Consider the following 14753-nt stretch of genomic DNA (forward strand, 5'->3'; position numbering starts at 1 on the left):
TTTCATGAGGTCTTTACTAAGGAATCCAAATTTGAAAGACCACAGGGTAATAGAGACTGTCTATATGAAAGAGATTAAAGTAACCAAGCTTGAAATAAAAAAGTTGATGACGGAATTGGATGAGGAAAAGGCAATGGGACCAGATGAAGTCTCAGGCAGAATACTGAAAGAATGTAGGGAAGAACTAGCAAGTCCAATATACATCATAAAATGCTCAATAGAAAATGGAACAGTGCCAGTGGAGTGGAAAAGAGCTGAGGTGGTTCCCATATATAAGAGCGGAAGGAAGGAAGAACCTTTAAATTACAGACCGGTATCACTAACTAGTGTAATATGCAAGATGTGTGAAAAAGTAATAAAGAAGCAATGGATCGAGTTTCTTGAAGACAACAAAATATTATCAAATAGCCAATTTGGTTTTAGAAAAGGTCGGTCATGTGTGACAAATTTATTGAGTTTCTACTCTAGAATAGTTGATAAAGTACAAGAGAGAGAGGATGGGTTGACTGTATTTATTTAGATCTAAAAAGGCTTTTGATAAAGTGCCACATGAAAGATTACTATGGAAGTTAGAGGAGAAGGGTGGCTTAAAAGGAAGCACATTGAGATGGATGAAGAATTACTTAAGGGGAGAGAAATAAGGACGATAGTTAAAGATATGAAGTCCAAGTGGAGAACAGTAGACAGCGGAGTGCCACAGGGTCAGTATTGGCACCAATACTTTTCTCGTATATATAAATGACATGCCAGAGGAGTGAACAGCTACATAAATCTGTTTGCGGACGATGCGAAACTGTGCAGAGTCATTAAACAAAAGAGGATTGTGAAATTCTACAGGAAGACTTAAACAAGATCTGGAAATGGAGCAAAAAATGGGAGATGGAATTCAATGTGGACAAAAGCCATGTCATGGAAATGGGAAAAAGTGAAAGACGACCAGTGGGAATCTATAAGATGGGAGATGGAGTAGAACTAGAAAAAGTAAAAAGGAAAAGGACTTGGGAGTGACAATGGAAGAAAATAATCAACCGGTAAGCCATATTGATAGAATTTTCAGAGAGACGTATAATTTGCTAAGGAATATTGGAGTAGCATTTCACTATATGGACAAGGAAATGATGAAGAAATTGATAAGTACTAAAATAAGACCTAGATTGGAATATGCAGGAGTTGTGTGGACTCCCCATAAAAGAAACACATAAGAAAATTAGAGAGACTACAAAAATGGCTACAAGAATGGTTCCAGAATTTAAAGGGATGGCATATGAGGAGAGACTAAAAGCAATGGATCTACCAACCTTGGAGCAGAGAAGAGAGAGGATCTGATACAAGTTTATAAATTGATTAACGGAATGGATGAAGTGGATAATGAGAAACTGATCCTGAGAGAAGAATATGACTTTAGAAGCACAAGATCGCATAGTAAGAAACTAAGGAAGGGACGATGTCTGAGAGATGTTAAAAAATTTAGTTTCCCGCAAAGATGTGTTGAGACTTGGAACAGTTTGAGTGAGGAAGTGGTATCAGCAAAGAGTGTACATAGTTTTAAAGAAAAATTGGATAAGTGTAGATATGGAGACGGGACCACACGAGCATAAACCCCAGGCCCTGTAAAACTACAACTAGGTAAATACAACTAGGTAAATACACACACACACACACACACACACACACACACACACACACACACACACACACACACACACACACACACACACACACACACACACACACACACACACACAGGACAGAAGAGGAGAAGAAAGAGTTTTTCTGGAGAATCTTGGATATGAGACTGAGGAAGTGGTTCATAACCCAGAAAAGTACAGTAAGAAAGGACTAAAGAAACTTACGTATGAGCGGAATGTAATGTATTCCAACATAAATGGAGTGATATCGGGGATTTTAGAACTCAACGATTACTTGAGGACAAGAACCCAGATATTGTGGGTCTTACTGAAACAAAACTGAGAGAGGAGAAGACCTGATGATGGTTGGAGAAGGAAATATAATGTTTGGAAAAGAAATAGAGTAGGTAAGATGGGAGGAGGAGTGATGTTGCTGGTTAAAAAGATATAAAGGTGGATCAAGTGAAAGAAGGTATGGGAAAGGCAGAAGTGCTAAAGATCAGAGCAGAAACTAATGAAGGAAAAAGAGGCACTACATAGTGGTGTACGTACCACCTAAGACAAATGCATGGTCAGTACAGGAATATGAAGAAATGATAAGTGATACAGGAACATGTCTGGAAGAAATGTTGGGTGGCTGTGAACGAACTATAATGATGGGAGATTTTAATTGTAAAGAGGTGTGTTGGGAGGACTGGTCAATGGAAGGATCAGAGACAACATGGGAAATACACTATTGACACTGGCAATGGAAAATGTGTTAACTCAGTGGGTCAAAGAAGATACTAGGTTTGGAGGAGAGGGAGCATCGTCAAGACTGGACTTGGTCTTTAGTACAGAGCCAATGGTCATTGAGGAGATGAGGGTGGAGTGCCCTTTAGCAAAGAGTGATCATGCAGTTTTGGAGTTCAAGGTGATAGATGAAGAGAAATCTAGAAGAAATGAAGAATATAAAGTGGGAAGATGGAATTATGCCAAGACAGATTTTGGAAACCTAAAGAAATTCTTTCAAGAGACAAATTGGATGAAATTCAAGAGTGCTAAGGGAGCAAATGAAAAGTGGAAGGAATTTATAAAAATATACAAAGAAGGTGAGAAAAATTTGTACCAATAAGACAACATAGAGAAGTTGGAAAGCAGGACTGGTTTAACGATAGATGTGAAAAGGCTAGAACAAGAAAAGAGGATGCATGGAAGAGGTGGAGAAGGAAAAGACGGATTAAGCAGTGGGAAAGTTACAAAAGAGCAAGAAATGAATATGTGTTGATTAGAAGAGAAGAAAGAAAGAAACAAGAAAAGGATATAATTGATAAATGTAAAGACCAACCAAGGCTTTTTACAGACATGTGAACAACAACATCAAAAATAGAGAAAGTATTGAAAGTTTAGAAGTAAATGGAGTATGCAGTGAAGATCCCAGGAAATGGCAGAGGCTATGAATGGATGCTTTCGGAAGGTATTCACAAAGGAGACTGCTTTTGACAAACCACTGGTAATGGAACAGAAAGGGATTATGAAGGAGTTTCAAGTAACTGTGGAGGAGATCAAGAATATGATGGGGAGTTTAGAAGTGAGAAAAGCTGTGGGACCTGATGGGGTATCAGGATGGATTTTAAGAGAATGCAGGGAGCAACTGGCAGAAAAAGTTTGTGAAGTAATTGATGCCTCATTAAGGGAAGGTGTAGTGCCCCAAGACTGGAAAAGAGCTAACATTGTCCCAATCTATAAATCAGGTAACAAGAGAGACCCATTGAACTATAGACCAGTGTCACTTACAAGTGTGGTAGCTAAGATGTGTGAGAGGGTGGTGAAGAATAGATGGACAGACTTCTTGGAGAAAAATGACATACTTTGTGAGTGTCAATTTGGTTTTAGAAAAGGGCGTTCATGCACGACAAACCTGATATGTTACTATTCGAGGGTGATAGATGTAATACAGGAAAGAGATGGTTGGGCTGATGGAATATATCTGGATTTAAAAAAGGCCTTTGATAAGGTACCACACCGGAGACTGATCTGGAAACTTGAAATGGTAGGAGGAGTGCATGGCAGTTTACTAAAATGGATGGAAGACTTTTTAGTAGGAAGAGAAATGAGAACAATAATTAAGGACAGACCATCAGAATGGGGCTTGGTGGAGAGTGGAGTTCCACAGGGATCAGTGTTGGCACCAGTAATGTTCGCGGTCTACATAAATGACATGGTGGATGGGGTGTCCAGTTATGTGAGCCTATTTGCAGACGATGCAAAATTGTTAAGAAAAGTGAGATGTGACAAAGATTGCGAACTACTCCAGGAAGACTTGGACAGAATATGGAAATGGAGCTGTACATGGCAAATGGAGTTCAACACGACAAAATGCAAGAAAATAGAGTTTGGCAAGAGTGAAAGAAGAATCAGGAGTATGTACAAGATAGGAAATGAAGACATAAAACCAGTCATGAAGAAAAAGACCTTGGGGTGACAATTACCAATGACCTATCGCCAGAGAGACATATAAACAAAATAATTGGAGAAGTATTGAACTTATTGAGGAACATAAGAGTGGCGTTCGTATATTTAGATGAAGAAATGATGAAGAAAATAATTACTGCAATGATAAGACCGAGGCTTGAATATGCAACAATACAGTGGGCTCCGAACTTAAAGAAACACATAAGGAAACTAGAGAAAGTACAGAGGGCTGCAACAAAATGGTGCCTGACTTAAGAGATTTGACTTATGAAGACAGACTGAAAAGAATGCAACTTCCGACCCTGGAAAACAGAAGAGAAAGGGAGACCTGATAGCAATATACAGAGTGATGATTGGCATGGAAAAATGGATAGGGAAGATCTGTGTATGTGGAATGAAAGAATGTCGAGAGGGCATGGGAAAAACTAAAATGGCCACTTATAGGAGAGATGTGAAAAAATATAGCTTCCCTCATAGAAGGGTGGAAGCATGGAATAGTTTAGACGTGGAAGTGGTCAACGCAAGGAATATTCATGATTTTAAGAAAAAGCTGGACATTAATAGATATGGAGACGGGACAACACGAGCATAGCTCTTTTCCCGTATGTTACAATTAGGTAAATACAATTAGGTAAATACACACACACACACAACGGCCCGGTAGCTCAGTGGTTAGAGCGCTGGCTTCACAAGCCAGATGACCGGGGTTCGATTCCCCGGCCGGGTGGAGATATTTGGGTGTGTCTCCTTTCAAGTGTAGCCCCTGTTCACCTAGCAGTGAGTTGGTACGGGATGTAAATCGAGGAGTTGTGACCTTGTTGTCCTGGTGTGTGGTGTGTGCCTGGTCTCAGACCTATCCCAAGATCGGAAATAATGAGCTCTGAGCTCGTTCCGTAGGGTAACGTCTGGCTGTCTCGTCAGAGACTGCAGCAGATCAAACAGTGAATTACACACACACACACACACTCACACACACACACACACACACACACACGGGCATAAAGCCCAGGCCCTGTAAAACTACAACTAGGTAAATACACACACACGCACACACACACACACACACACAAAAACAACAAATTTTCTAATCTCTCTCTCTCTCTCTCTCTCTCTCCTCCCTTCTACCTCCCTGCTACCTTCTTCCAGCACTTTTCGAGTGTTATTTTGTCGTCCATTATACCTTGTATGATCTGGAAGTATGTGTATGTTTTGTCTGTAAATGTGAATTTATATTTCCTGTTTTCTAATGCTTCTATTAGGTCTGTTTTAGTGAGCTGTTGTTTAGGCCAGCCAGTGGACTCTGGTGTGTAAATTATGATGCCAATGTCTTTGGAACGAGTTTTTGTAACAGTGTCTGTGTGTTTTGCTGGTGTATCATTTTCTACTTCTATGCCGACTGTGTCCTCCTCCATGGCTCTGGTTGAGTTTGTGTTGTTTGTGTTCAATTCTTGTTGATTTTTGCTTTTTGTGATGTCGCTGCTTGAGGTAGTTGTCTGTGTAGGGGCAGCACTTGTGATAATTTTCAGTGATGGAGGGTTTACTGGTGCTTTAATGGTAGGCAGGTTGTTCAACTTTAACATATTATTAAGCTCCTTTTCATATATTCCAGGATTTGCCATGTTGAGTGTGTGTGCATGTATTACACATGTTATTATCTTTGCAAAGGTGTCTCCAGTGCTCTGGGGTAGTGGTGGTGGTGGTGGAGTGTTGGTGTATTTCTGGTGTTGTGTGGCTTGGCTGTATGTCATGTTGTTATTTTGGCTGTTTGATCTTTTTTCTTTTATTGCTTCCTTCCGTCTTGGGCATTTTGCTGCGAGAGTTTTATGATCTCCATCGCAGTTGAGGCATTTTCTATGTTGGCTGGTGCATTCTTTCCATGTGTGTCCTTGATCGGCAGATTCAGAGCATACTTTGAATTCTTTTGGCTTTTGACATTGGTTGGTGGTGTGTTTTTCTATTTCATAACATTTAAAGCATGTTTGAATACTGTAAAAAAATTCTTGTTTAATGTTATGGAAGGGGATGCTCATCTGGAAAGCTCTTAGGCCGTTTGTTTGACATTTTTTAGCTATTGCTGTTTGTTTGAATGTGATTTTGAGTGTACGTGAATTAGGAAACTTGAAAACCGAGTCCACTTGGTTAGCTGTCCAGGTGTTCTTTTCTTCAATTTCAGTCTTTATTTCATTTTCCTGATTTTTATAGATATGGTTGTCTATGTTACGAATGATTACTGAACGGTTTGCTTTTAATTCTGGTGGAATCAGTGGGTAGAGGTGATTCTTTTGAAGGTCTTCTGTTGTGCTGGGGTTGAAGAGCTTGTCTTGATCTTGATCGTTGCCGGTTATGATAACAAATCCATCAAAGAGAGGAATCAGTTTTGTTATATATATGTCGTGTTTTGCTAGAGTTTCTAGGAGAAAGTTTTTCAGTCTTGGGTCCTTGGGGTCCATCGCTTTGATCTTCACACGAGGCATGGTTGTTACATATCAGTACAAAAATGGTGCCTGACTTAAGAGATTTGACTTATGAAGACAGACTGAAAAGAATGCAACTTCCGACCCTGGAAAACAGAAGAGAAAGGGGAGACCTGATAGCAATATACAGAGTGATGATTGGCATGGAAAAAATGGATAGGGAAGATCTGTGTATGTGGAATGAAAGAATGTCGAGAGGGCATGGGAAAAAACTAAAAATGGCCACTTATAGGAGAGATGTGAAAAAATATAGCTTCCCTCATAGAAGGGTGGAAGCATGGAATAGTTTAGACGTGGAAGTGGTCAACGCAAGGAATATTCATGATTTTAAGAAAAAGCTGGACATTAATAGATATGGAGACGGGACAACACGAGCATAGCTCTTTTCCCGTATGTTACAATTAGGTAAATACAATTAGGTAAATACACACACTCTCTCTCTCTCTCTCTCTAAAATAGACAAGTAGACATGCATCTTTTTTTGTTATTTTGTTTTACTCTTTTTCCACACCACCCATGAAGTAAGAGTTAAGGTGCGTTTTTTTTTTTTTTTTTTTTTATAGAGGTTTTACCCTGCAGGCATAATCCTCTCTCAGCTATTTAATCAGAAAGTTCTTCGTCAGAAGTGTCCTCCACATTGATAATAAAAGAATCCTCTAAGCAGAACTTGTTGACGCTGTAAACAATTAATTTCTCTTGACTATGAAGGTTGCGATGGCGAGTAGCGCGGACGAGATATTCACCTTCCATCCTGAGCGACAGGGAGGGGAAGAGTGACTCGATTTGACCTGGGGATTATCAGCGGTCAGGGAGGTTGACCTCACCCATGTCCAACCTTGAAAAGTAGCAATGCTGGAGAGCAGTGGTGCTACATTTTGTTGTATTTATACAAAATCATTGTCTTCATTACACTAAAACAATATTCAAAGCTCTCTATACATCCTTAGTAGAAATTTAGAGGAATACACTTTTATGACGGTTCATTAAGATGTAAGTTAATAATGAGATCGAAACGTGCTACGATGCTTGGCGACGCCGCAGCCGGGGAATCCCTGTTAGGTCTCCTCCCCCCACCCTCAGCGGCCTTCATATTTGAGTCGGACTATAGTATACTTTACGCCTCGAAATACGAAGATATTTCTAAGATACAAATAGCCATTGGTAGGTGGCACAGCGATCGCTCGGCTATCCGCATCCACCCGAACATTCAATTCGCGTTGTGTATCGTTGTTTATCCTTTATGCATGTATGTGTCTGTGCTCCTCGGCAGTGTGTATTTCTTCTTAAGTTTTGTGGACTCAAGACCTCATGATCATGGGTCCCAAAAGTAAAAAGAAGGAGGCTGAAAAGAAGAAACTTAAGAAGAGTCTCATAATGGATAGGAAACACAAGATAATTGCAAAATATAAATGTGGTGTGCGTATCTGTGACTTGGCCTTTAAAGCACATAAGGTGTTAAATGAGAAACTCCAGTTCATTTGGCGTGCCAATAGTAAAGCATGAGTAACTCGCCAATGGGACCGATCGTGATCTGCTATGTAGGTGCCTTCAACCGCCAGATGGGTTAATTATTTCACAGCAAGTTGGTCAACTGGAACGTACTTTTCTGCACGTTTTGTAAATATTAAATGGTTTAATAAAATAGTTATAATCTATCTAAGAATGTACTCGTGGCATATAAGCTAAAAAGTGGAAATATTTATATATATGTAGAGCGCTCTTCTTTACCATCTCTATATTTGGGACAAAAAATAGAAAAGATCATTAATAGATAAAGCGTAGTTTTAATGACTTTTTCTTTCCATAAAAATCAATATGAATTATATTCATACAGAAAATCACAACAATTAATAGTCTTAAGAAATTGACAGTATAGAGGATATTGTCTGACATGCACCGAGATTGTTTTATCGTTTTTTAAACGTAAACAAATGTAGCGTGTTAAGAGCCATCGGCACACTCGCTACACAACGACTTCACTATGGATAACACTATGGATATTAGTGAGGATGAACTTAGAAAATGGACAGTGCCAACTCTGAGAAACTTTCTGAGATCAAAAGGCATACCAAGTTCGCTTGTTGTGATTCAGTTAGGAAAATTCGGTTTCGGTAATGTTGGCCAGGTTATTTCGGCACAGACTCCAAAATTTTTTTTTTTTTTTTTTTGTAAATGCTACTCAGTGATATTTGCTCTACGATTTTTGAGTGGACCATTATCCTATGCAGAAACTCTGACAATTTTTGTGATAAGATATATATGTACTACTAGACTTACAAAAAATAATATGATGGGACACTGGTACATCCATACTTTGCACCATTAGGAAAATATATTTGCATATTTTTATGTCATTTTCAATCAGACACAGTGAAATAACCAAATGTTTATATTATGAGGAATGTAGGCATGAATATCAATATATATATTTTTCTAATAGGGCTTCCACAAGAGTGACAGTTCGGAGCGATAAGCAGGGCCAACTTGTGAATTAAACCAGCTGGCGAACAATGAAAACTACACAGATCGCGATTGGTGCCATTCCTCCTCCCTACTGCATATACAAAGTTCTGTCATGGCGTCGGTAAGTACGAATGCATGTTTAACATGCGTTTCGCTCACGCTAACTTGGCAGGTTTGGCAAGAAACACACAAAATAGCTTGTATTCACATACTGATTACACTTGGAAATTCAATATACGAGTGGGTACAAATGGTGCTCTGCCCACAAACAACTCTTCCTCTTTGCAATGCAAAAAAAAAAAAAAAAAAAAAAAGAAGTCTCTAGATGCTATTGTTACCAAAATATCACAGGTTGAATGAGGTGGTATCATCGGTTTACATGGCCTTGCCTGATCAGGTTCAGTGGCCTTGGCTCTCTCTCTCTCTCTCTCTCTCTCTCTCTCTCCTGTCACCTGTTCTGATACCACTCTAATTCAAAAGTTGTCTCCCCGCAACATGGCAAGAAGGCCAAGGTGTAGAAGTAAGGCAAATGGGAGAGGTGGCAAAATCAGACACTGTGAAATCACTGTCGCTCCCACCATCCATCGTCGGAGTTAATGACACAGTGATGTATAGCATGTGCTTACTCCTGAATGAATGTTGCCAGCTCACAAGCAAATTAAACAGGAAGAAAATAGCCAAAATATAGCCCAAAAATGCTTAAATGTCTATCAACGTGCCCCAAGTCTACCGTGATGAACGTCTATCGATGTGTCCCAAGTTTTCCGGGTTAAGTTGTTATTTTGGGTAATATAGTGGTACCTCTAGATACGAAAGCTTCTGTATATGAAAATTTTATTTTACGAAATATGCAAAGATTTTTTCACTTCATATTACGAAAAATTACTCAGCATATGAAAGATACAAAACAGAACTTGAAATTCCTATATGCAGAAAATTTTTAAATTCTCGCCATTTAGAAACTAAAAAAAAAAAAAAAAAATTATTTTAAGGCTTGCAAGGCAAGAAGCTGCATCTCGGAAGATGCACCCTAATATTTGAAAAAAATTTCTAAGAAAAAAAAACCCATTCTCATACAAGAACACATTCATCATATACCTGACCACTGAACACAAAAACATCAGAAGCAAGGAGTCTGCAAGACACTATTGTTTCAGCACTCATTACAAATTTGCTGGAGCACTCACCACAAATTTAAAACTATGTAAATAAAAACACCATAGGTAAATACGTATACACAGTGAAACAGTCCATCTGTTGTTGTTGTTGTTGTTGTTTGAGGGCCGTGACGATCAGGTCGACCATATATGCCTTGGAGAATTGCCTATGAGATGATCACAGGTGTGGTTGTTGTCCTGACTTCTTGAGGAAGGCGCAGGTGAGGCAGATGACAGTTGATTGTCTTGAGGGGTGGACTCCTGTCGCCCCTAGTAGGGTGGGCATGTCAAATGTGTTCATACCCAGGGTAAGGAGCTGAGTTCTGAGCACGGTGCGGTGTGAGTAGAAGCGTGGGCACTCAAGGAGAAAATGTTTGATGGTTTCAGGCACTGTTGGGCACCAGGGGCAGTATAGGTCAGGTGAGATGTGGAGACGATGGAGGTGAGCAGTGAGGCGCGTGTGTCCCAAGCAAAGGCGGGTGAGGGTTACATCTAGCTGACAGGACGTTTTCCTCACCCACGGCTGTGGAGAAGAATCGTTTCTGTAGAGGCCCATAGATGTAGTGCGGAGGTCATGAGCCAGTGAACTGTCCCACAGAGCTCAGCAGGCAGTGGAAATGCGGCGTTTCCTAGTGGAGAGTAACAGCGGGAGGGGGACAATAAATGTTTACATTAGAGAGTGCCATCCTGGCAGCGGTGTTGACAATCACATTTCCTCTGATGTTTGAGTGGGAAGGTACCCATTGAAGGACTATTTCCCAACCCCGTGACTGGAGGGAGAGGAGAAGGCGTTGAATGGAATACACCAGGGTTATGGAGGTTGATGGACGGCGGGAGAAAAGAAGGTGTAAGGATGATCTGGAGTCTGTGTATAAGACAGCCTTGGCAGTGGTGAAGTGTGCGGAGATGAGGTGAAGTACAGCCTGCTGGATGGCAAATAGCTCTGCTGTGGTGATGTCTGTGTCACATGGTAGTTTCCAGGTCTTGGTGATGCCAGTGTTGGGGATATATATAGCTGCACCCGTGGATGGGGTGACTGGGCAGCGGGAGCCGTCCATGTATACTTTGGTGTGGTCTCGGTAAGTGGATTGGTCCAGGACGATGAATAGTGTGGCTGCGAGGGTCCCTGTGGAGGGCTTGGGTGGGAGGTCTGGGATGTGAAGAGCTATGTGGCTGCATAACGTTTGCCAGGGCAGCATCGGAGGTACAGGGCTGGTGGGTTGAGGTAGTGATGAGGATATGTTTAGCAAGGCGAGGGCGTGTAGGGCTCGGACGTTTAGTGGCTGACGGGCCCCAGGGAGCCAGACAGGATTATGGAGGTCCACATTCGAGGTAGAGTAGAAAGTAGTGAGGGGATGAGATGATGGTAGATTTTGGAACCGCAGATACTGGTGGCAAAGGGTTTCTCTCCTGTGATACTGGAGTGGTAGCACACCCCTTTCAGCCCATAGCGCTGGAATGGGAGAGGTTATCATTGGCTCCCATCGCAAGCTGTAGGGCTGCATTCTGTATGACGTCTAGTTTAGCCAGAGAAGAGTGGGCAGCTGAACCATATATTCCTGATCCATATGATATTTTAGAAGAGATGATGGCATGGTAACATTGGAGAAGAAGGTCCTGGTTGGCCCCCCACCGGATCCCTGTGATCCTCTTCATAATGTCTAGCTTCTTATTGCAGGAGGAGCGTAGGTATTCTATGTGAGTCAGACAGATGAGACGGTGCCCCTCAAGTCTTATACCGAGGAATTTGTGGGTTCGGGTGTATGGGACAGGTGATCCACATAGAGTAACTGTTGGAGTAGTATGTAGAACTTTGAGTGTGAAGGACATCAAGGAGCTTTTGGCAGGGTTTGTGGAAAGACCCCATGTTCTCATCCAAGTTTGGACGGCTGTAGCTGCTTCTTGTAGTTGTACCTGGGCTTGTGCTTGGGTCGGGGCTCTGCTGATTATTGTGATGTCGTCTGCATATACGAGGAGGTAGGAATGTGGTGGAATGGTGAGATCAGACATCAAGATATTGAAAAGCAGGGGGCTGAGAGTTGAGCCTTGAAGGATGCCTCGGTGGATGGTGCAAGAGGACGACAAGGAGGCACCAGCAGCTACACAGTATGTCCTGCCAGACAGAAAAGACTGTAGCCAGGACAGAGGAAAGCCAGTGAGTCCTAGTCTGGAAATTTTATAGAGGATGCTGATGTGTGGGGCACAATCAAACGCTCCCTCTAGGTCGAGGAAGAAGGGCTAACATAATCTCCCTTTTCCTATAGGTGTCGCAGATGTGATATTCAAGCTGAGCAACGACATCTATGGTGCCTCGCCCAGGCCTAAACCCACACCGTTCCTCTTTCAGAAGGTGTTGGGCCTCTAGCCACCAGGTGAGGCGAGTGCAGATCAGCCGTTCTAGTAGCTTTCCTATGCAGGGTAGAAGGGCGATTGGGCGATAGGAGGATGGAAGAGTGGGATCCTTCCCGGGTTTAGGTATAGGGAGGAGGATGGAAGATTTCCAGCACCTTGGGTAAGTTCCTTGGAGCCAGCTGGCATTATAGATGGTAAGCAAGGTTGCCTGAAATTGAGGGGTGAGGTGGAGAAGAAATTCATAAGGGACAGAATCTGGGCCGGCACTCTTCCCTGGTTTTAAGAAAGACAGAGCCTGGTGGAGTTCCTGAGGTGTGAAGGGTTGTGCTATGCCGGGGGTGGTGGGTGCCGAGATGGAAGCAGTAACTGTGCTGTGCAGAATCAGGGAATTAGAGAGGGTTGGCAGCAATCCAATTTTGTTGTGGAATGTTTGGGCAAGGAGGGTTGCTTTTTGCAGATCAGTGGACAGTGGGGCATTCCCATCATGGAGAAGTATAGGTTGACGTTTCTGCACACCTTCCATGGCATGCAAGAATTTCCAAGTACGTTTAGTGGAAGAGGAGAATGAAAGTATATATATATATATATATATATATATATATATATATATATATATATATATATATATATATATATATATATATATATATATATATATATATATATATATATATATATATATATATATATATATATATATATATATATATATATATATATATATATATATATATATATATATATATATATATATATATATATATATATATATATATATATATATATATATATATATATATATATATATATATATATATATATATATATATATATATATATATATATATATATATATATATGTATATATATATATATATATATATATATATATATATATATATATATATATATATATATATATATATATATATATATATATATATATATATATATATATATATATATATATATATATATATATATATATATATATATATATATATATATATATATATATATATATATATATATATATATATATATATATATATATATATATATATATATATATATATATATATATATATATATATATATATATATATATATATATATATATATATATATATATATATATATATATATATATATATATATATATATATATATATATATATATATATATATATATATATATATATATATATATATATATATATATATATATATATATATATATATATATATATATATATATATATATATATATATATATATATATATATATATATATATATATATATATATATATATATATATATATATATATATATATATATATATATATATATATATATATATATATATATATATATATATATATATATATATATATATATATATATATATATATATATATATATATATATATATATATATATATATATATATATATATATATATATATATATATATATATATATATATATATATATATATATATATATATATATATATATATATATATATATATATATATATATATATATATATATATATATATATATATATATATATATATATATATATATATATATATATATATATATATATATATATATATATATATATATATATATATATATATATATATATATATATATATATATATATATATATATATATATATATATATATATATATATATATATATATATATATATATATATATATATATATATATATATATATATATATATATATATATATATATATATATATATATATATATATATATATATATATATATATATATATATATATATATATATATATATATATATATATATATATATATATATATATATATATATATATATATATATATATATATATATATATATATATATATATATATATATATATATATATATATATATATATATATATATATATATATATATATATATATATATATATATATATATATATATATATATATATATATATATATATATATATATATATATATATATATATATATATATATATATATATATATATATATATATATATATATATATATATATATATATATATATATATATATATATATATATATATATATATATATATATATATATATATATATATATATATATATATATATATATATATTTTTTTTTTTTTTTTTTTACATTACAAGGGCACTGGCCAAGGAAAAC

General features: G+C 37.1%; 1 protein-coding gene across 1 annotated transcript in view; it reads left to right on the forward strand.

Moving 5' to 3' along the window:
- The first annotated feature begins 12092 nt into the window (after positions 1-12092).
- Positions 12093-14753, forward strand: part of LOC123511355 (GSK3B-interacting protein-like) — a 34454-nt gene continuing 31793 nt past the window's right edge. Inside the window, exons 1-2 of the mRNA XM_045267166.1 lie at positions 12093-12331; positions 12441-12548. The gene's annotated coding sequence lies outside the window, so the exon portion shown is untranslated. The remainder of the gene's footprint in view (positions 12332-12440; positions 12549-14753) is intronic.

The sequence above is a fragment of the Portunus trituberculatus genome, chromosome 31 (genome assembly GCF_017591435.1).
Source record: "Portunus trituberculatus isolate SZX2019 chromosome 31, ASM1759143v1, whole genome shotgun sequence".
In the NCBI taxonomy this organism is placed as follows: Eukaryota; Metazoa; Arthropoda; class Malacostraca; order Decapoda; family Portunidae; genus Portunus; species Portunus trituberculatus.